Source organism: Haliaeetus leucocephalus, unplaced genomic scaffold (assembly GCF_000737465.1).
Source record: "Haliaeetus leucocephalus isolate CR32 unplaced genomic scaffold, Haliaeetus_leucocephalus-4.0 Scaffold2, whole genome shotgun sequence".
NCBI lineage: Eukaryota > Metazoa > Chordata > Aves > Accipitriformes > Accipitridae > Haliaeetus > Haliaeetus leucocephalus.
The window spans coordinates 293,526-316,182 of NW_010972438.1; the positions used below are offsets into that span (position 1 = coordinate 293,526).

Below are 22,657 nucleotides of genomic sequence, written 5' to 3' on the forward strand. Positions count from 1 at the left end.
GTAAATACTGGGAATAACCAGTGTTAGAAGTTAGGTTTAATATCTTTCAGCAGTGTTTCTTGGGCTGATTCCTCTCCTTGTCACACTCACTCTAGAGCATCAGGAGAGACACTGGTGCCACATTGATACAAAATAGTTCAGTAGTCAAATCAGACCCTGTTTGGAGGCACGCAGAGCCTCATTTAGCAGTCCTGCATAAGGACTTATGCAGGAAGTGCTGGTTCTGCCCAGTCTAAGGTCAGGATCAGACCCATAAGTTAATTGAAACAAAATTATACCTGTTAATGATGCTGCTATTTGTCCAGCATCATCCAGCAAAGTCCCTTTGCCTGTACTACTCTGTTGCAGCAAAATAAGAGTAACATGTTTTATTCAAATATATAGTTTACTTTCAACTCAAGCTTAAGGGTTAATTTCCTGCCTGTAGAATATAGCAGTTGCTTATCTGAAATCTGGTAGAACTAGAAAATACTCACTTCTAATATCCTGTGAGCATTTGTATGAAGTGAGTAATTGCTACAAGTCATTAATCAGCCCAGGAAGGATCCTTGTGCTAGTTGGTTTTGCTTTCCCCATGGCCATAATTTCCTCCTGATTGCCTGACAATTTGGGTTCTCTGGAGTTTCAGCAGCAACAAGACAGACTTACATAGGAAACTTAGATGTTGCAAAGCAAAACAGTACCCAGCAGGATTTACTGCTTTTACAAACAATGACTCCACAGCCTACCTTCCAGTCTCTCATCTGAGTGCTTTACCAGGAACATGTAAACAGATACCTGACATTTCCCTGTTTGCTGCTTCCACCAGATAAGAGTAATTCTCTACCTTTCCCTCTGCTCTGATCATTGCAGGCCAAGTGACTGGCCTGCCTGTACTTCAACAAGCTGAAAAGGACCATATGGAGCCTGGTTTTACTCCTTGAGGACTTGCTTTTATCAACCTCCTCTTGAGCTGTGTAGGAGAGAGAATCACCAGATAGGTCAACCTTGATCCTGGTTTCAGTGGGCATCACAGTAATTCCTCAGTGAGGGAGAAAACTAAGGCAAATAGACAGCACGAGCATCAAAGGGTGGCCATACTTGCACCTTGAATAGCTTCCTGGCTGTAAAAACATAGTAACTGAGCAGGCTGATAAGGGGACACGCAGATCTACAATGTGAAAATGAAACCATGCAAAGGTTATTCTCACAAATTATTCACTTTATAAGAAAGGCCTGATTCTAATTCAGTTGAAACAGGAGCATGCAGAATGGCCAGCAGGTCAAAATCATCAGGCAAGACCATTAAGCAGGCATTAAAAACTAATTAGGTTCATCCAAATAGTAATAATTAAATTTGAATCAATCTGTGAGCAATTAATAAAACGCAAAATAATTAAAATGGCAGTTAAATGTGAATTTAGCCACACCCTACCATTTAAAACATGTTCCTCAAATTACTGTTAAAAGGACATCCAACCATGCTACATTCTTAATGATTATGTGCAGTGTCACATGGTTCTTGTTACCAAGCAAAGGGATTTAGCAATCTTGAATGTTAAGCTGTAATGCAACTCCTATTTGGCAGAACAGAGTCAAATTGCACCTCCATTCATACAGGCTCAACCTGAGATGTGTGAATGTGTATTTAATATTTAATCATTGAGCACTTGGCACAACATACCACTTAAAAAGTTCTACCAAAATAAATATATTTAGCATAGTTTTGGGAATACTAAGGCACTTTGCAATAATTTACAGTCTATAATTTAAAAATACTTCCCAAACATGTAACCATACATGAAAGCTAAGGATTAATACTTGGTTCACAAGTGATAGGCCCATTAGAATTTCACAGGGATGTGATTGTAGAGTAAGGGTTAGACTTTCAGTACCAATGAAGATAGCTGAATTACTTGTTGGCTTTGTGCTGATGTGGGAGAAGAGTGCACAGATGACTACAAAGCAGCTCTGCTGGAGAGGCAGTAACTTTTGGGGAAAGGTAGCAAACAGGTAGACAACAGTAACCTCCTAACGTCTGTATGCATCACATCCACTCAAGCTGAAAGGGTATTTTTCCATTACCTAAATATAAATAAATAAACCTGTTTCTGATATATGGCTACCTATGATAGCTCCACCCTTCCACTCCTATTTTATTTTTATTGTGCTTTCAGATATCAACAGATGTAATTTTCAGTGCTGAGCCTCCAAAGAGGTTTGAGCCAATATTTCTCTGAATTATTTACATGTATGGGATAAGAGGTATCTATATAACTGGAAACTGCAATGAGCTTTTCTAGAAATGCACCTCATGCCAAGAGAGATATAATAATAGACTCTGTTTTGTTCTTCACAGCAAATTATTGCTTTTTCCTGCTTTCAGTGCCCTTCTGTATTTCCTGAATCTCAGCAGAGTTCACAAGGATGACCGAATTGGTTCTTTCAGACTGATACCTCTAAAAAGGTTCTTTAACAGTCCACTATATCTATTTAAAGATTAAACCAGCAGATCAGTAATATTCTCATCTTCCTGAGAAAACCAGCTTATACTTTTCCATTAAGCATATTGACTGGTGTTCTGAATGGGATTAGATTTTTTTAATTTTTTTTCAATCACAGGTTGTTTTCAGATTAAATTCAAGCATCAAATATTTCTTTATGTGCAATCTAATGGGGGAAAAAAAAACAACAAAAAAACCCAAACAAACAGCAATGGAGCACTGTTCAAAAGTTTCTGGGTTAGATTTGAACAAAACAAGTCAGGAACCAGGGCAGAATAGTTAGACTGGCACACCGTACCCAGGCTAGATAGCCGTGCTGATCTACTTCTTCTAAAGCAAGAATTTTTGTGCCATATGAACATATAAGAGCATATTAACAATTTGAACATATTAAACACATAATTTAGTATGTCTGAGGATGTTTCAAAGTTCATGAGATGAGCAATGAGCCAACATAGTTTCATTTGCAGATGAACTTGCCAATTGCTGATTAAAGCCAGCAATGTCAGATCTAAGATATTTCCTCAAGCATGAAGGTCTGATTCAGTTCTCATCTGGAGACACCTGGGATTCATAAGGTGGATTCTTCATGGACAACGTTCATAGACCTGAACTGAGAACTTAATATGATCACTTCACACGGTAGGAAGTCTGCAGAGGCCCTCTTCTCTCCAACTGTGCAAGTTTTCCTTGCTTGCAGGATGTTCGCTTAGTTTGGGTCTGAATTTGCACAGAAACCCTTGCAAGAGCAGCCTCAACATCACCACTTAAGGGGAACAGGTAGACTGGCTGACAGAGATGGAATTTACTTTTCCCATGCTGCTGTGTTATGCCCTCTTTGTAGTCTGGTCTTTTTAAGGGCAAGTGACTCCATGGCTTTGTGAGGATGCAGACTATTGTTGGAAGCAGATATCAGGTTCCTTTCTCTCTTTTTATTCCAGTTTCATGTTTGGCCAAATGCATGGAGGTTTCTGCCTTGTTTCTAATCATCAATTTGTATGCTTTATTTGACAGATTTTTTTTTTTTAATTCTCTGTACCATAGTCTAAGGGTGATATTAAAATGTCAGACAACAAATTAAATCAATCCTTCCACAGAATTTCTAGAGCTCTGGTTATTGAGAAGGAAGAAGGCAGCATGCAAATTGGTAACAAATGAAAATGGGAAAGAACATAGCAATAAACCCACAGCAAAGTTAGCCCCCATTGCTAAAAACTAAGGTTTAGTCTGCCAAAAAATTGCTAACATAGTGCTAAGGGAATATAACCACGTCCCATGAAAAGAATCTGATTAACTTTTATCCGTTCACACCTGTGGAAAAGAAATGCATTCAAGAGCAAGGATTAAAGGGGTTGGTTTGCCAGTAAAGTTAGTTTTGCCAGATATTATTTTCAATATATTGCCAGATTACCTGAAAGTCTGGCCTAGATTGCTAAGAGAACCTGGCTGCATATTTCTTGGTTGTAACACTAATGCCTTTGTATTAGAAGTGGTCCTGAACTAAAAGTCCTGACTGAATTCTGAAGTGTTCACAGTTGATCTCCAGATGTTGGGTCTGTGCTTTTTCTGATCAGTTATTCATTAGCAAAAAATGCAGGAATCCAGTCTTATCTGAGCTGACCTGAAAACATCTAACACAGAAGAGCTTGAGTAATGACTTATTTTTAGCCTCTTGTATTCTGAGCCTGCACCCACTTGACACAGTTGAAGGCCATGTGCTGTTTTCTTCCTTCGTTTGATTATCAGTAGTCTTGCTAATTGCACAGGTGCAGTTTTTCCACAGTGGGATGTTACAGCTGTCAGCCCAAGAAAGTATGATTTAGAAATTCTACTCGTGGTTTGTTTGGCTACTTTTGCAGCTGTCAGCATTGCTGCTTTAAGACAATAGTGGTAGGAATGTGCCTGCCTCACCTCTGCTTGTGCCTTGCTTTGTTTAAAGAAGTCTTATTGCTTCAAGGAACCACGTTTACTGTTTATAAGAACGTTTAATGAGAAAATCTAGCTCTGCTTATGGACAAGATAGTTACACCAGACTTCTGAGAGAACACGTATCACTTAACAATGTTTTTGTTACTGTTTGTGTCATGGAATAGGTTAAAATGCAAAACAGCTGACTGTAAAATTCAGAGGTGAACATCAGTTCCTCCAATATCAGGATGTATCCTCGCCTCCGAGTGGGAGTTCTGCTGTTTAATTGGTGTAAAGCTTCTGGGGGGAAAAAAGCTGTCATTTATTTGGGAGTCTCAGAAACGTACAGTATCATGAAAGGCACTGTAAAAGGGCAGTAAGAGCAGAAGACCTCCACAAAAAGAGATCAGAAAAGTTTCTAATTTGAAGGCAATGAGAGAATAACTGTAATCCAATTAACTGTACATAAGAAGCAGGTTATACTGGCCTATATCTGAGCTGTGTGAATATACTTGGCTCATGTGTGATGCCATGTAGGTATACCCACGATGCTTTGAACTTCTCTCTCAGTTCACTGTGAAGTTTTTTAACCTGATCACCTATCTCCACATTTTCCATATTTTGGCAAAACATGATATGATATAGAATGCTTTGGGTTGGAAGGGGCTTTAAAAGTTCATCTAGTCCAACCCCCTGTCATGGGCAGGGACATCTTTCACTGGATCAGGTTGCTCAAAGCCCTATCCAGCCTGACCTTGGACACCTCCAATGATGGAGCATCCTGGGAATTTCTCTGGGAAACCTGCTCCAGTATCTCACCACTCTCATTGTGAAAAATTTCTTCCTTATGTCCAATCTAAATCTACCCACTTTCAGTTTAAAACTGTTGCCCCTTATCCTGTCACTATAGGGCCTGGTAAAAAGTGCCTATCTTTCTTATAAGTCCCCTTTAAGTACTGAAAGGCTGCAATAAGGTCTCCCCAGAGTCTTCTCCAGGTTTAACAACCCCAACTCTCTCAGCCTTTCCTCACAGGAGAGGTGTTCCAGCCCTCGGATCATTTTCATGGCCCTCCTCTGGACCTGCTCCAACAGGTCCATGTCTTTCTCATACTGGGGACCCCACAGCTGGACACAGTACTGCAGGTGGGGTGTCACCAAGAGCAGAGTAGAGGGGGAGAATCACCTCCCTTGACCTGCTGGCCATGCTGCTTTTGATTCAGCCCAGGATATGATTGGCTTTCTGGGCTGCAAGTGCACATTGCTGGCTCACGTCCCATTTTTCATCCACCGGTATCCCACAGGGCTGCTCTCAATCCATTCATCCTCCAGTCTGTATTGACACTGGGGGTTGCCCCGACCCAGGTGCAGGACCTTGCGTTTGGCCTTGTTGAACCTCATGAGGTTCACACTGGCCCACTGCACAAGCCTGTCAAGGTCCTGCTGGGTGGCATCCCTTTCCTCTAGAGATCAATTGCACCGCTCAGCTTGGTGTCATCCACAAACGTGCTGACGGTGCACTCAATCCCACTACCTGTGTCACTGATGAAGATATTAAATAGTACTGGTCCCACTGTGGACCCCTGAGGAACACCACTTGTTATTAGTTTCCTCTTGGACATCAAGCCGTTGACTGTAAGTCTTTGGATGTGGCCATCCAGCCAATTCTTTATCCATCTACCAGTCCATCCATCAAACCCATATCTCTCCAATTTAACAGCAAGAATGTTGTGGGGGACCATATCAAAGACCTTACAGAAGTCCAGGTAGATGACATCCATAGCTCTTCCCTTCTTCACTGATGCAGTCACTCTATTGTAGTAGGCCACTGGATTAGTCAGGCATGATTTGTGCTTGGTGAACCATGTTGGCTGTCTCTAATCTATACATATATATATATATACTGCATTCTTTACTTATGGAGGAATAGGGCTCCTTTATAGGGAACAAACACAAAGGGAGAAGATGCAATGTAATGATGAGGCCTTTCCTTCTCCAGAAGAAGAATGTAGAGAAGCTGTGGCATTATTCTGTCTAAAGAGCTTTTTGTCACCACTTTAGCCTCCAGTAGAGACTGTCGCATTCTTCATTAATAAAATCCATTATCAGCATGATTTCTCAGGCTCACAGGCAAAATTAAAAACAATGAGAATTTCATCTAAACCTGATTGAAAGTAGTAAATTATTGAACTACCCCTGATTTTAATGAGCATTTAAATCTCTGGTATAACACTGTTGGCAACTTCAACAATCAATTCCCCAGCTGTATAAAAAAGCCTCTGCCAGGCAGATAAATGAAGAGCTTCATAAACTCATGCAGTTCAACATCAGATGTCATTAAGTTGACTAGAGTCACACATCTGAGACTGCTGTACCTTCAGGCTATTCATTCAAATCCATTTAGTTTATTTTCTCTGGGAAAATCTTTACATATAAGCTGCAACTCCAGCCTGAATCAGACCAGATAAGGATACAAAATGCTTTTATTACTGGTCAGCATAAAGGCTAAAATGTTTTATTCCTTCTTCACCACATTGGAAATCATTTATTACCTGGGAAGATCACAGGTAGTCTGGAATGAAATACCCTGAGGATGCAATGTAGACATGTTTCTGCAGACTTCATTGATGAGGTGCACTTAAACTCTAAACCAGCATTTCCAAGGTTCTCCATAGCCACAGGTTCACCAACATCAAAAAGACAGGATCAGCTTTTAAGTCCGTTCACAGCCATACTGTGAATGGCAGCAAGTCCCATGGGGAAGGGGGAAACACAGAGCTCAGCTTAGAGTTCAGGAACCATTAATGCCTATTGGTGCACTCTGGGCCCAGACAATTGAGAAGCAGTTGCAAATCCTGCTCTAAGCTAGCTATCTGTAGACAATTTAGGATTCCTTCCTTACAAGACTCATTGATTTGTGTGTGTATATTGAAGTTGTAAGATATACTCCAAACAAGGCCTTGACCCACTTGTTGAAGAAGTAATTCTAACTGCAAACTGACCTAAATATAACACTTTCCACATAGCAAAAAGTAGTGGCACAATTCAGATAAATCTGGACCTGTTTCACCATTCTATATGCCCTAGCACTCGAGTTTTAACAGTAGTGTGAAAAGCATAGCCTATCTGAAACCTGTCTAGAATAGAGCAATTTTGCATTGCCACCTTTATAATTCCAGTAAAAGTCATTTGAATGAGCCACATTCTGACATCTTGTCTCATCTGAAAGTATGGTCCTGTTATCAAAGAAGGAATCTGTCAGAAACATCATGATCTCCTTGAAATTTCAACTGTATGCTGGGATGTAGAGCCTACAAATTGTAATAGGATCACAGAATCGCAGACTGGTTGAGGTTGGAAGGGACCTCTGAAGCTATCTGGTCCAACCCCCCCTGCTCAGGCAGGGCCACCTAGAGCCAGCTGCCCAGGACCATGTCCAGGCAGCTTTTGAATATCTCCAAGGATGGAGACTCCAGAACCTCCGGGGGCAACCTGTGCCAGTGCTTGGTCACCCTCAGAGTGAAAAAGTGTTTCCTGATGTTTGAGGGAACCTCCTGTGTTTCAGTTTGTGCCCACTGCCTCTGGTCCTGTCACTGGGCACCACTGAGAAGAGCCTGGCTCCATCTTCTTTGTACCCTCCCTTCAGGTATTTATATCCATTGATGAGATCTCCCCCCACCCTGAGCCTTCTCTTCTCCAGGCTGAACAGTCCCAGCTGCCTCAGCCTTTCCTCACAGGAGAGATGTTCCAGTCCCTTCATCATCTTTGTGGCCCTTCGTTGGACTCTTTCCAAGGTTTCCATGTCTCTCTTGTACTGAGGAGCCCAGCACTGGAGACAGCACTCCAGGTGTGGCCTCACCAGTGCCAAGTAGAGGGGAAGGATCCCCTCCCTCGACCTGCTGGCGACGCTTTGCCTAATGCCGCCCAGGATACCATTAGCCTTCATTGCGGCAAGGGGACGTTGCTGGCTTCTGTTCAGCTTGGTGTCCACCAGGACACCCAGGTCCTGTTCTGCCAAGCTGAAAAGATACTCCCTTATGTGTAGTGAATCTCTCTGCAGTGCTATGAAATCAGAAAGTCTTTTTGTGCACCATGATGAACTCCTTAGCTTCCTATCAAGACAAAAGCATATGCCCATTAACTGAACTGTATTGCTTGCTGTGCAATGAATACCTCAGTTGTAACACAAATTGACTCACTATGTGATTAATTTATATTTCATACACAGCTGACTGCAGTCTGTATGCGTCTTGAGCTCTGTAGTGTCTATGGCTGTTAGAAAGGCTGTTCCTATATGCAGGAACAGACAAAAGATGGGGCAAGAATCCCACAAAGGTTCAATCACATAACAGCACATGATAAAATTTGGATATGGAGCTATTTCTCTGAATTGTACATCAGTCTACACATTGAATTTGCATTGTAATTGTCATTGCTCAGTGGACGTTCTTTAACAGATGAGAACAATATAGATTTCAAGAGATAAATTTAAACAGAATATTCCTATTTACCCCAACCTTGAATCACCTACTTACTTTGCAAGGTCTTTGCTACAGAGAACATCTTTCTTCCGCACATACACAAAGTGCAGTATGCCAGCACTTTCTGTGGTGTTGGCATACTTTACTCTGTGCATCTTAATAACATTTAGCCCTTGAGTAGCTCTTTCCATCTCTGGTCAGGAAGTACTTCTACATTTTGTTGGTGGGGAAACTGAAGCACAGATAGCTTAATAGCCATCCAGAATTGCACAGTAGGATAGGGTGCAGCTGAGCCAGGAATACATGCTGACATATTTAAAGCTAAAGTGTTTTATCTTACAACTGGAAAGATCTACAAGAATGCATAACCACTCTTCAACTGTAGTAATTCAATAGCAGTCAATCACATTTCTGTGCCACACTAACAGTCCAATTGTCTATACTGCCTCATTCTATCCTTGCAAAGAAATGCTCTAATTTAGAAGTGACCGTAGAAGCAAGAGACATATGTAGCTGCAAAAAAAGGCATTTCTACCTGTATATTTTTAGTCATTAGCTAGCATTTCTCACAGTGAGTTCACAAGTCAGTGGAAGAGACCTCTTTCAAGTTTGCCCTCATGAACCATCGTTGTTGGATGGAAGAGCTAGTGCAGGATTTGTCTGACAGCATTGCTGTGTTAAAGCAGGCAAGAGAGAAGCTTGACCACTTGATTTTCTTAGTGAGAATGGCATGATCCAAATTATGTACCTGTGCTTCATAGGTTTTATGAAACGGTGCATTCCTGTTGTCTCTGTAGCAGGCAGGTGTAAGAGCTTTCAGCTGCATGTGTAGTGTTTTGACCCTTTCTCCCACAAGAAGTTCTTGATAATTCAATTGCCTTGGTTTGATTTTACTCCCTTGATTCAGGAAAAGATTTTTGTGGTTTGTTATGAAATTGTCTGAGCCAATAGTGGAAATGTGTAGCTTCTCCCCATAATTCTTCCTGCTGGCAGTTTCCCTCCCCGCCCCCCCAGCTGACTATGCCTTCTGGGGTCCACCTTATCTGGAGGTGGCGTTCAGATATTATGGCAATGAGATCCACACCCCAGCCACCCATAGTTTTTTCAGTTACGCCAGAGGCTGTGAACATGCAAACATCATTCATCACTGCATGAATCAGGTTGAAGTCATAGGTGCCCATGTAGTAAGCTGTCGTGACAGGAGCTCTGGCATGTCAAAATGTAACTTCTTTTGCTTGCTTGCTTGCAAATTCTTATTGCATGCCAATGAGAATTTAAATCTTCAAGTTTATCATGCACTTAATCTTTCCTTAGAACTAGCAAAAATGCAAGATGCAGAATAAGAATTCCAGGAATAAAACACTTTTGTTTTCTCACAACTTCTAATGTTTAATTGTCCCTGGTTCCAGCCTATTTGGAAGACCTATTTATGGATAAGGTCTGCAGGTAGTAGAAACATGAGCTGTGAATTGCTTTCTGCAGCTGAGGCAAAAGTTAGCTGGATATGCTCCAACTTTGATTACCCTATCCTCCTTTCTCCAGCCTGCCCTATCTGCCTCCAGCATCTGGCACACTTTGTCATTAACTAGGACCGAGAAGACCTTGATTTCAATATGTGTCTGAACAGTGAATAACACAACTGAACCTGATTGTGGCTTTAGGCTCTGCTGCAGTTATAATTAATGTGATGAAATAGTTAAACTGAAGTTAGCGGTGAAATGAATCCCAAAATACAGAACTATTAGCCAAGGGCTGATGGACAACTCATTTGTAAGAATGACCACAAAGCCTCTGGTACTGTAATATCGAGGCAACTTGACAAGCCTGGTTACGGAGTTTTCTTTGTGTGTTAAAACAACGTCCAAAACCAGTGTTTCCTAAGGGTAATTGCCTTTAGTTTTAAATGAAGATTTGCCATAGATTAAAAAATGAATTAAATAACACTTTTTATGATATAAAGATCTGAGGACAAATAAAGTTGTATTTATACTTATTGCTACCTAATATAGACCTACATTATGGGGTTGTGTTCTAATCCCTTTGCTCTAATCAGGTGGGCTATTCCCAAAATAACGTACTCCTCAGTATGAACAAAAATGGCATAATTTCCCACAGGTGCTTGGTGCTAAAATCACAGGACAGGGACTACGAGCTATATTCAGACCACATGCTTTGTTGTCTGAATTCAGGAAAGTAATAAGTAATTCAGACCATCATACATTTATTGCTGCTAGGACACTGAACCCATTAAAGTCAATGGAAAAAAGTAAGTAGGAACTCAGTCTCATATTTTGGATTCTTAGCTGAGATTTCATAGTTCCCCTCTTCACTGGAGATACAGGACCTCAGGGTCTGACAGGCTAAGGGTGGTCTGAATGACTTAAACACTGTGTCCTGAAATTAGGCTTTTTTTTTCCTTAACAACTTGAACTAATAATATATGGGAAGGAAAAGGCTTTTAAAATGTCACTCACCACTAAATGAGTGACATTTTACCCACTACTAAGATACAGCCTCTGGGAAAGCAAAAGCTGTACTTTATGATACTTTTAAATCTGTTTTTCCTCCAAGACAGATACTTCGGCAGTAGCTCACAGCAACAAATTCAGCTGGAGTGCAGGTTACCCATCCTAATTCTCGCAGGCAAGCAACTTTGAAAGCATAGATGGGAACTAAAAAACATGTGCTCTGTTTGGCCTGTAAAACAGACCAGGAAAGATATTTAGCCTGTTGACTTGGGATTCAGGGTGTCTTTTGTGGAAGCAGAAAACTGACAAGAAGACACGGCACGCGGATGATCAACATTAATCAGAAAAACATGCTCATTTCTACTCCTGGAACACAGAGGAATGAGAACGGTTCAAAACACGAGCCAGGGTCTTAGGCATGATTTACATGCACAATCTGAGCACACAGGTCATACTCCTTAGAGGGCATTTAATCTGATAGCAGCTTTGGTTCTAATGGCAGACTGTTCATAGAATTACCATTAATGTGATTTGTCCTGGCTCACCAATACGCAAAGTTTTTTAAATGCATGAGGTTTAGTTAAGAATGAAAACATGCACTAGGAGAAACATTTGTTACCATCACTCTCTTTTTCTATGCTTATTCTCACCAAATTTTCTCCATGTTGAATGCTATTCCTGCTGTAACCCCAGCTGCCCAGCTGCTGTCCTTCTGTACTGCACAAGATAGTTGGTAGACATGGAAGCAGCTATACAAATGATGTAGGCACAGTCCTGTCCTAGCTCTGAAGATGGAATACATTTCAGTGTCGGTTCATACAGACTCAAAGAGGACATGGATGGAAAGCAAAGGAACATGTCCAGACAGACAACCAGCTATTGCGCTGGGCTCCATCTATCAGGAAGTGCTGAGCAAAGCCATGAGAATGAAATACGAGAGACCTAGGGTTATAAGCACTGTAGGACAGCTTTTGTGAATGGGACATCAGTACTGTTATTGTTTGTGCGAGTCCAAATATGACTTTGACTTTACCCAGAAAGGATTTACATTACTCTGTTCTAATGCCAGGTTTTATAAGTGTCCTGGTTTCAGCTGGGATAGAGTTAACTGTCTTCCTAGTAGCTGGTACAGTGCTATGTTTTGAGTTCAGTATGTGAAGAATGTTGATAACACTGATGTTTTCAGTTGTTGCTCAGTAGTGTTTAGACTATAGTCAAGGATTTTTCAGCTTCTCATGCCCAGCCAGGGCACCTGACCCAAACTGGCCAACAGTGTATTCCATACCATGGGACGTCCCATCTAGTTTAGGAACTGGGAAGTAGGGGGGGGCAGGGATTCGCCACTCGGGGACTGGCTGGGTGTCGGTCGGTGGGTGGTGAGCAATTGCCCTGCGCATCATTTGTACATTTCAATCCTTTTATTACTACTGTTGTCATTTTATTAGTGTTATCATTATCATTCTTAGTTTCTTCTTTTCTGTTCTATTAAACTGTTCTTATCTTAAACCAGGAGTTTTACTTCTTTTCCTGATTTTCTCCCCCATCCCAATGGATGTGGAGGGAGTAAGTGAGCAGCTGCGTGGTGCTTAGTTGCTGGCTGGGGTTAAACCACGACAATAAGGCAGCTGCTTAAGTGTGCAAGTGCAAATATGCATGCTCAGCTTTGCCCTGCTGTAAATCTCAGATTTCCCCAGGAAACCGATTTCAATGTAGTTCTGTTTAACATGTGTAAATTGGTTAATTGTGTGTGAGATTATGTGCAAATATTACCTGCACAAGCAATAGAGACAATCATAAAAGGTGTTTCTTACTGTAAGTCTAGGCTAGCATCTCATTTTAGCATAATTAGAATATATTTCCTATAGCATGTATGATTGCCTGAGGATCTGGCTAGCTGGAGTTTCCCGTGTTTATGGCAAGTGTGTTTGTTTCCACTTTTAGCATTTTGAACTACACTGTTATGAGCTTTATTCATAATTTCATTCTGAACTACCTCCTTCATTTCATTTTATTTAAATAAAGCACAAGCTTTTAAGAAAAAAAAATTTTTTTCTTTGTAACATAGAGCATCTTCATTTGCATCCTGACTTTTCTGCCTGTTCTTCTTTGAAGACTCTTGATTCATTTAAAAAATGAAAGCAAAAAACGGAAGAAAGCTGCTTTCACATTATTTCACACATAGGCTGATTTCCAGGCATTCTCAGATGCATAATGGCTGTTCTTCCATCAGCAGACTGTGAGAATCAGAATAATTTATTTGGAGAAGGAGAGCATGTAGCCCAGGTACAAGAAGTGCTATATAAAACCAAATTTTATTCTGTTTTGTAAACACTCAGGAATATTCATGACTTTTTTTAAATGGAAAAATGAAACCTGAGAGCATAAAATTTGAGCTGAAATCCAGTAAAGAAATCAAGTAGTAGAAGTCCCTCTACTGCAGTGGACTAAACTGGACTGAAATTGATTTGATTGCTCTGAGAACAGCAAATCATCAAAACGTAGTGGTGCTATTGCTTTCATAGTACTAGAGATGAACCCAACCCATGGTCTTGAGCATATACTTGAGATCTGAAGGTATTAAAACTCCATACCTGATATGTCCCTAAAAACATGTAGAGGATATAATTTGTTTCCTCAAGATCAGTCATTATGACCAGAAGCTGCAGAACAATTTTTTGTTTTGAAAAAAACAAAAAGAATTTCAAGGTACAGCAACCACTCGTGGCAACAGCTGTGACCTGTTGATGGGGACAGGCTTTCATTGTCAAAAGATCTGGCGCTGTAATTCTGGCTTTGCCTTTTTTACTTGTGAATAATAATAATAGCAGTTGCTTCAGAGATGTTCTGGAAGGTTTAGGGTAAGTGGCCACTACAAACCATTTGTGTTCTTTATAGTGAAGACAGAATAAATGGGATTTTAACTTAGATTAGCAGCTCAAGTTCATGTTCACAGATAAGACTGCTGATCTATGACCTACTCAAAATACCTGTACACTAGTTAGTGTGAGTGAAACCCAATGAAGAGAACGGATGATTTTCAAGTATAAGCATGCATCCCCTAATGTTTAACATAGGTGAAATAGTATGTCCTGGGGCACTAGGCAAACTGGCATAGTTAAGCTTCACTGAGTGGAGCTAAGCTTAAGTGGGCAGACAGGTGACATAGGGTATCTCTACTCTAGCATTTTATTTCAGGTCAGAAGTGCACTTTTGAAGCAAAATTCCTAATCATCTCCACTTACAGCACTTGGATCACGTTGCAAAGCACCAGGACACAAAAGAAAAGCTCTTGTTTCAGGCCTCCTCATAGCTTTGGATTCTAAAATCTGAATTATCCATAAACTGAATGCTCTTAAAGGAGTCCTCTAGAACTGCCTTGGCATTTGCAGCAGAGAGTACTGTTTTACACTTCAAGAACTTGAGAAAGTTCTTTGCTAAGAAAGTTAAACACACCTCAGCATCTCTTGCTGTATTAGCTGTGAGCTGCTGGTACTGTTCAGCATGATGTGCTGTGTTGCTGCTGAAACCAGGGGTGCGCAGAGAATGGATTAGAAATTGACAATCAGTAACTTATAGCAGGTGCTGATTTCTGAGTTATGAAATGTGTAAATATTAATAGAATTAATATTTGCTCACAATCCAGCAAACGCCAAAGATTGCACAAGGCAGTACTTGAAGTGAAAGGAAGAATTATCTCCCAGCTCAGCAGGACCTAGGCTGCTGCCAGGTTCAGGAGATGGGACCAAAGCAGGGGTTGCTGGATGAGTGGGATGTGGGAACTGGGACCAGCTGCCTCTCACAGAAGTAAAATCTTGCTTCTCAGTTCTTGCTTCGGGGCTCAGGTTTGTATCTTTAGGATTGTGTGGCTGAACTGACAAGTGATAAGAATCATCTAGGCATGCTAGGGAGCATATACATGGTAAAGAGGTTGGTTCAGTTGTGGACAGCTGTGAATTATAGCTGGTAATACTGTATTTAGATAGGGACATCTTGAAATGTACTCACAAAAGCTTTAGCATGGGAACAAAACCAAGGGAATTGTAAACTGAAGAAATGTGTCACTTTGGGACAGAGAAAGCCTTGAAGTAATGCAGATGTGGGTAGCTGACATTGGAATTGTCATCTGTTTTATAAGGGATGTTGAAGGCAAAGGGGCCTAGGAGAGCCCCTAGTGCCAGATGCCTGCTGATGGGTGTGACTCGAGGGTAAATGTCTGTTTTACCTATATAACTGTAGACCAACATTGTAGTTTCTGATCTGCAGTGGTATGTACAAAAATGACCAGGAGCAGGAGTCTGTGTGGACACTTTGTCTATATGCTGTACATCAACCTTCGGTCAGGGGAGATCAGCATAGCTACGTGAAAGCATTAACCTTACTCCTGTGCTTACTGTCTCAAGGAATAGGGAACATGAGCAGGACAGAAAGTGTGTTTATACAAACACTTGTTATGAATGGAAAACAACTCTTAACACTTCTGTCCTGTTCTAATGGATAGCACACTATGACTATCTTAACATTCTCTCCTTTGAGGACCTAATTACTTGTGTATAACATATTAATTTGAGGACTTAATTTACTTTTAGATTCCGGTGATGGGAGCAACATTTCTGAAGTCACCTTCCAGAAAGACTTAGGTTTCAACCTTCCCAAGGTGTTGGAATAATTATGTTTTTCTGCCCATAAAAGTGGAAGGGGCTTTTACAGGTCTCTGCAACTAATCTATGCAGCTATTGTGAAATGTCCATACATGAGGATATTTTCTGGGGTGATTCTTCTCCAGGGTCCTTGCAGATGCTTCTAACTAAGCAAAGTGACTGGGCCTGAACTTCCTCATCTCAATTCAGTGACAATCCTCCTGGTTCTCAGGAGTGTGAGAGTTTAGGCTCGACTTGTTCAAACTCTTATTTTTTTCTTCCAGTAATGTTGACACAAGCCCTGTAGCCTGTCTAGCAACAAGGACAGAGCACAAATAACAAACAGTTTCTGCTTTTAAAGAGACTCACACATGCAACTAAGGAAAAACAATCAATGACCATTTAGATGTTTCTGACTGAACAAGATGTCTTTAAATTAAGTCTTCCTACTTTTCATAGAAGACTTGAAAATAAGAACACTGTGACTTCATAATTTAGCCACTAAACAGCAGAGAAAGAAGTTTTATTGGGTTGTTTGGCCAGGTGACAGGCCTTATACTTCCACCAGGGTTCTTTGTCAGGGGAAGCATTTTTCCTTAGGGTATCTGTCACAGTGAACAAACTACCTGTAGGGGAGCATAAGGACTGAGGAGAAAACTAAAATACTCAATTAGTGACCTTGTAATTAAGCAGCAGTTGATGATAATTCTCAGATTATTATCTTGGTTCAAGGAACTCATTAGTTTTGTAACTAATTGCTGGTGCAAGGGACAGAGCACAGTCACACGGCTGGAGGCATAGAGGGGATAGAATTGGGGCAGCCTGGCTTTAGATTAGCATCAACTGGGTCACTGTTAAACATAATCAGATCTAATTGCAAGTAATCACTGAAAAAGACAGTCTCATTCTTCTTTCTTCCTATCCATACCATATTCTTGCTTGCATAAATTGTAGGGACTGCTCAGCCCCAGCTGATTTAATTCAGCATACTAATCAGGTGGATCAAGAAGGGTCAGAACTTCTTGGTAGAGAGCTAGACTTTCCCAGGACAAAGACTGAAATATTTAGTCTGCCTTCATCCTGATATAGTAAGGCCTGCCTCTGAGTGCAAGTAATTCTAGGATTACAACAAACTGTGCTGTTGATCTTTGCTTATTTTATCAAGGATAGGGCCTAGTGTTATCTGCTTATTTAGAAAAGAAAGATTCCAAATATTTATTTAATTACTGCTTGCCAGAGAGAATTCCAGGGCCTCTGGGGCCACTCTGTGACATTGTTCTTCGCAGACTGCTTCCAGGTAGAATTGGAACACAACTCAATTATGTTTAACTATGATGAGGTGGTGAAGTGTGTAGTAAATATTATTGTTTCATTAGCAGCTCTGCATTTAATTTAGATATGTATTTCTGCACAAATGAGAAAATATTGCACTCTTTAATGATAGTACTATGCCATGTAATAATTCTGGTTTGTACCCCAGCCCAGACACTCTGACAGCATGGGCCTACCCTGCAAAGCGCTCAACCCCTGAGGTAGGGAGGGGAAGACAAAATGAAATGGATGTATTGGGAGCACATCTCAGACAGCCTTTAGGTGTTTGTTGGCAGAAGGAAATATCTTTTCTGTTTCTCTCCTTGGCATGGGTCACAGCACCTGCAGACAGTTTGTAGCCAGACTTCTGCCTGCTCTCTCTTCCTCCTCATCCATAGACAATGTGATGACCAAGCAAGGCCAGTGACTGTTGATCCAGAACTCTGTATTGGAAGGAAACAGTTACCTTTCAAACTGCAATGCCTTTGCTTTTTCTGTCCTTACAGTGGCCTGGGAGCTGCCTCTTCAGAGCTGATAAACTCCCTCTCGAAGCTGTTGCATCAGGCATCTGAAAACATCACACCAATTACCTGAGCACTGTTTTTTTTAGCATCATGATTTTATCAAAAGAAAATTTAAATTCTCTTCATGCACTGCTCTTTCTCCTTTGATAACAACACCCCATTTGCAATTGTAGTGTGGTTCAAACAAAGAATTTCTGAGAGCAGGAAGGTTTTTGCATACGGTTTGTATCTTACAGAAGCTAGACAAAAGCAGCAGCCTAAATCCCTAAACAGGGTAGATCACAATAAGGAGAACTTATTTGTGATAAGTCAGTGCTGCATCCCAACTACTTCTACGCTGACAACTCCAAAGCAAAATTCACATTGCTTTTGGGGATGTTCCCAGGATCTTAGAGCCTGGTACAACATGAGGAGCGATCTTCATGATGGTTTTTGAGTGAACTGGTTGACTTTTAGCTTTCCCTAACATTGTCATAGCTCCCTGGAAGTCACCAGACAGCTGCAGGAGGACACATGGTGTGGCCTGTTGTGGCTTGGAAATGATGACCAAGACTGACTGACTGCATCATCATGTGCCACACCGTTATTTATGTGCAGTAGCCATGCTTCTATGCATGGTATTGTACCAACATGTAAAACAGTATCACTCAGAAAATGTTAGTTGTAACACTTTATACAAGCTTAATTTCTCTCCCAGAGGTAGCTGTGATTGTGTCTAATTTATGTCCTAGTTTACCAGCTTGTTCTTCTCTCAGTCATGGCTCTTGGACACAGAAAGGAAAATGTCAGCTTTGCAGTAACTTTGTTATGTGAAATCCACCACTAAGCAATAAAACAGTACTTTCCACTTTCTTCTCCAATTGGTCAAATGCCTGTTTCTTTTAGGTTTTAATTAAAAGTTCCCTTATTAATCAAGCTGTTAATGTGTACTGCTGTTGATAATTGTTGAGCAGAGCATGGTAGGCACAGGAATTCACTTGTGTGTAGGGAGATTACAAAACAATTTGTAGGGATGCCACTGGCAATCTTAGCACCTCATAGCACACAGTTTGTCATACAGTACTTAGACCAGTGGTCCATCAAATCCAATCCCTTGCCTCCAGTATTGCACAAGATGTGCTGGTGTACTTTATTTACTCTGTTCAAAAACATTAACACTCTTCAACAAAAATGTCTTACAAGACAGAAATGAAAACAGCCATAGTGGTAATACATGAGAACATATATTTCCTTCCCACCCACATGGAATTCTCTAGTCAACAGACTTACTAAAAACTCTTCATCCCAATGCCAGTCCTCCTACCCTTTGGCTTCCCTTGAACATCTGTTGAAACAGATATCTCTTGGACCATATCCAGTCAGATAGGCACACTGTGATCACAAAGATTGGCATATTTCAAAAGTGAACATGCCACGAATATCCTGGCAGTAGGCTTCTCTCTTCCAGTTACATCCTACAGGTGATGGTAGTTGTAGTGAAATAATACAGGAAGAGAAGTGACTTCTTAACAGGAATGGAAGATGTAAGTTGGGCTTTATATATCAAAGTCTTAATCTTATAATACTTGTATACTCACACAGTGAAATAGGAAATGGTGGAACTATATGCTATCCACTTACATTGTGTGGCTCACATTTTCCGCAGGACTTCATCCAGTCTTTTTCTGCTTGGGTGTCTCATTATAGCTACTGGTTCTGACCTGAAATAAACCATATGCACTAGTATTAGGAATTAAAAGCCTTAAAAAAATCTCTTGGACCTGCTACTTATTTGAGCCACAAAAGGGGAGCTGCCAAGTTGCTCTCATAAATATCAAAAAGTTAAATCTGGTATGGAAATAAGAGCCAGAGTGATTAAGAATTGATTTGCAAGGCAAGGATTACAAACTTGTTTGTTTTCTCGCACCTGCTCTCCACTTCAGCAGTACAATAGAGCAAGGCGTATCTAATGCACCTTTCCCCTAATTGGGTAATGCACTCAAGGGAATATGATCAACTGAGGCTTTTAAGATCACACCACCATTTGCCCAATTATACCTAATGACAACACATTGTTCCTGCAAAATGCGTCTTTATTCCTTGGTAGGTTACATTTCCTTTCAGCCTTTACCTATCGATCCAGCAGTACCTCATGTAGAACAAACTTCTTTGTTGGCAAGTCTTGTTTATGAGACCAGAAAAATCTTTTATGTCATCTTCTCAATGACTGACCAAGTCAGTGAGAGAAAAAGCCTGTTGTATGGAGCATGACAAATTTTAGCTATCTTTGTAAAACAAAGCAATAAACAGAATGTCTGTATGATTTGGGCTATACAGATAATTCACATTCTGTGTTCACTATTTCTTTGTGTACTTGCTGCTTTGATTTCATAAAGCATCTTCAACTATGTGAAGAAGATGCCTGCACTACATAGCACTTGGAGTAAATGGTAGTTTTAATCTTGGGCACCAAGTAGGTATATACTCACTTCATTACAGAAAATGAGATTTTTGCTGGGCAAAGCTGCACCACCATGAAGCTTGAGGCATATTTACTTCACTTTTTTGGTGGGGGTGGAAGGGCTTGAAGAAAGCTGGTGAAATCATGTATCCCTAAATAAAACATTTTTGTGTCTGTCTTCTCTGAGCATTGATGAGTACAAGTACAGGCTGATGAGTAAAGGCAGGGTTGGATTCTGATTGCTCTCACAAATTGTCTCCCTAGTTATTTTTACTAGTTGTAAATTGCAACAGAAATAATACTTTTTTGCAAATGCTGAACCATTTTATAACTTCATAGTTGTCACGCTAGCTCACTACCATCATTCAGCACTTTCTAGTGGCGTTAACTTCAACCCATTGCTCTGGTCTCCAGACCCTTGCCTAAATGAAAAACAAAGTATCTTCGCTCTTTCCAAAAGTAATCCTGATTTTTGCTCGACCCTAACTGCAATGTAGTTCTGTTGTCAAGGTAATAGTTTTAGTATTGGCCAGCATACTACTTCTGTTTTCAGTGGTTCCACCCAGAGCCTGCTGTGGAATATGAGCATTCCTGTGTCACCCACGTGTTGCCTCTCCTGTCCCTTTTCCCATCTCTTCCCATAGGATAGCTGGAGCTGGTTCTATTGACTTGAGTGATCTTATTAGGTCTCTTCTTCAATTAGATGAACTTCAAGACTGAACAACAGATCCAGCCAGTAGGTCTTACAGTCAGAGAAATTATTTCTCAGGGACTGCACTGGTAGAATTAAGATCAGCGTCTGACCTAATGGGACTTACGGCTGCTCAGAATCAGCTCTGGTAGGAACTGTTTTTGGAGGAGTGAGTAGCTGTTCTGACTGTGCCATGCATGCATTAATTCCTAACTACTTCACCTCAAGCAGCCCAGCACACATGCCACTTTATCAGGTTTTGAATGTACTCTGCAGTGTAGGCTGGCATGTGCAAATGTCTCGCAAGCCTTGCTCAAGATCCTGTAGGAGCTCATTGACAGTGGATGAATGTCGAACAGCAACCCCCTTCAGTCAAAATCCCTCTTTGCTACTTATATACTGAGCTCATAGAAAGCAACAATCAAGTTGAAGAAGAGTTATTTTATTTAATGACACTTCATCTCCCCCAGCAAATAGAAATTATAGATTTTATTGCTGCTTTTGGCTTGTATGTGTTTGCGTTTTCTCATTTCTTACTACATACATGGATCTAGAACAAAAGGCCTGATGAACCTACATTTCTCAGGATGTCCCATTAAATTGATAATCTTGCACAACTCAGTTTACTCTCTAAAATCTACAACCTCATCTTTATTGTTGTCCTTCCTTCCAGCATTTCTCCTGAAGTGGTCCCTGTACAGTGGGCTCCTTCTTGTAAGAACATTCAATTTTGTTCTCACAAAGGTTCTTACCGGTAAGTTGAGCTGGGCTTTGCACTTCCCTTGTGAAGCTTGAAAGCACTGAGTCTCTGAGAAATGCAACTGAGTACACTGTGCTCACCTGCTTGAATCCATTTTGTCTCCTCCACAGACTTCATTTTCTGCATGCATCCTCAGAAACATAGCAAACCCGGCAAGCTTTACTTACATTGAAAAATGGAAACAGATTTTTTCTCTCCCGGTGTATGAGAACTGGGAGTTTAGCACTCATTGTTACAAAGGGAGAAACTCATTGTGCCATCAAATTATTCCTCCCAAGCTGTCTGTCTGAGTATTGATCCCTTGTTCCTGAGTAAGTAAACCCTACAGTTGATCGTAATTATTCTGGGACATCTCATTCCAGTGACTGGATCGATAATGCCTTTCATGGCCTCCTGCTGCATGTTCCTGTCATGCCTTGGCACCTCTGCATAACCTGCTGTTCATCAGGAGCCCAATGAAATAATTTGCTGTGGTGGTGAGAATGCTGTCAGCCACTTCACACTCATTAAGGTCTCAGCCAGGACACAACATGAAGCCTTAGATGTACAGCATTTTTAATGAACATCAGTATTAACTTCACACTGTCCCACACGTTGAGGCTGGAAGATTTCCCCTCGATGTCATGTTGTCGTGGTTTAACCCCAGCCGGCAACCAAGCCCCACAGAGCTGCTCACTCACCTCGCTCACAGTGGGATGGGGGAGAGAATCAGAAGGGTAAAAGTGAGAAAACTCATGGGTTGAGATAAAGACAGTTTAATAGGTAAAGCAAAAGCTGTGCACGCAAGCAAAGCAAAACCAGGAATTCATTCACTGCTTTCCATCGGCAGGCAGGCGTTCAGCCATCTCCAGGAAAGCAGGGCTCCATCACGCTAAGTAACGGTGACTTGGGAAGACAAACACCATCACTCCGAATGTCCCCCCTTCTTTCTTCTTCCCCCAGCTTTGTATGCTGAGC

General features: G+C 41.0%; 1 long non-coding RNA gene across 1 annotated transcript in view; it reads left to right on the forward strand.

Annotated features, from left to right (window-relative positions):
- Positions 1-22,356, forward strand: part of LOC104833437 — a 54,859-nt gene extending 32,503 nt beyond the window's left edge. The window contains exons 4-5 of the long non-coding RNA XR_774519.1: positions 2,954-3,125; positions 22,063-22,356. This is a non-coding gene — a long non-coding RNA (uncharacterized LOC104833437). The remainder of the gene's footprint in view (positions 1-2,953; positions 3,126-22,062) is intronic.
- Positions 22,357-22,657: the final 301 nt, after the last annotated feature.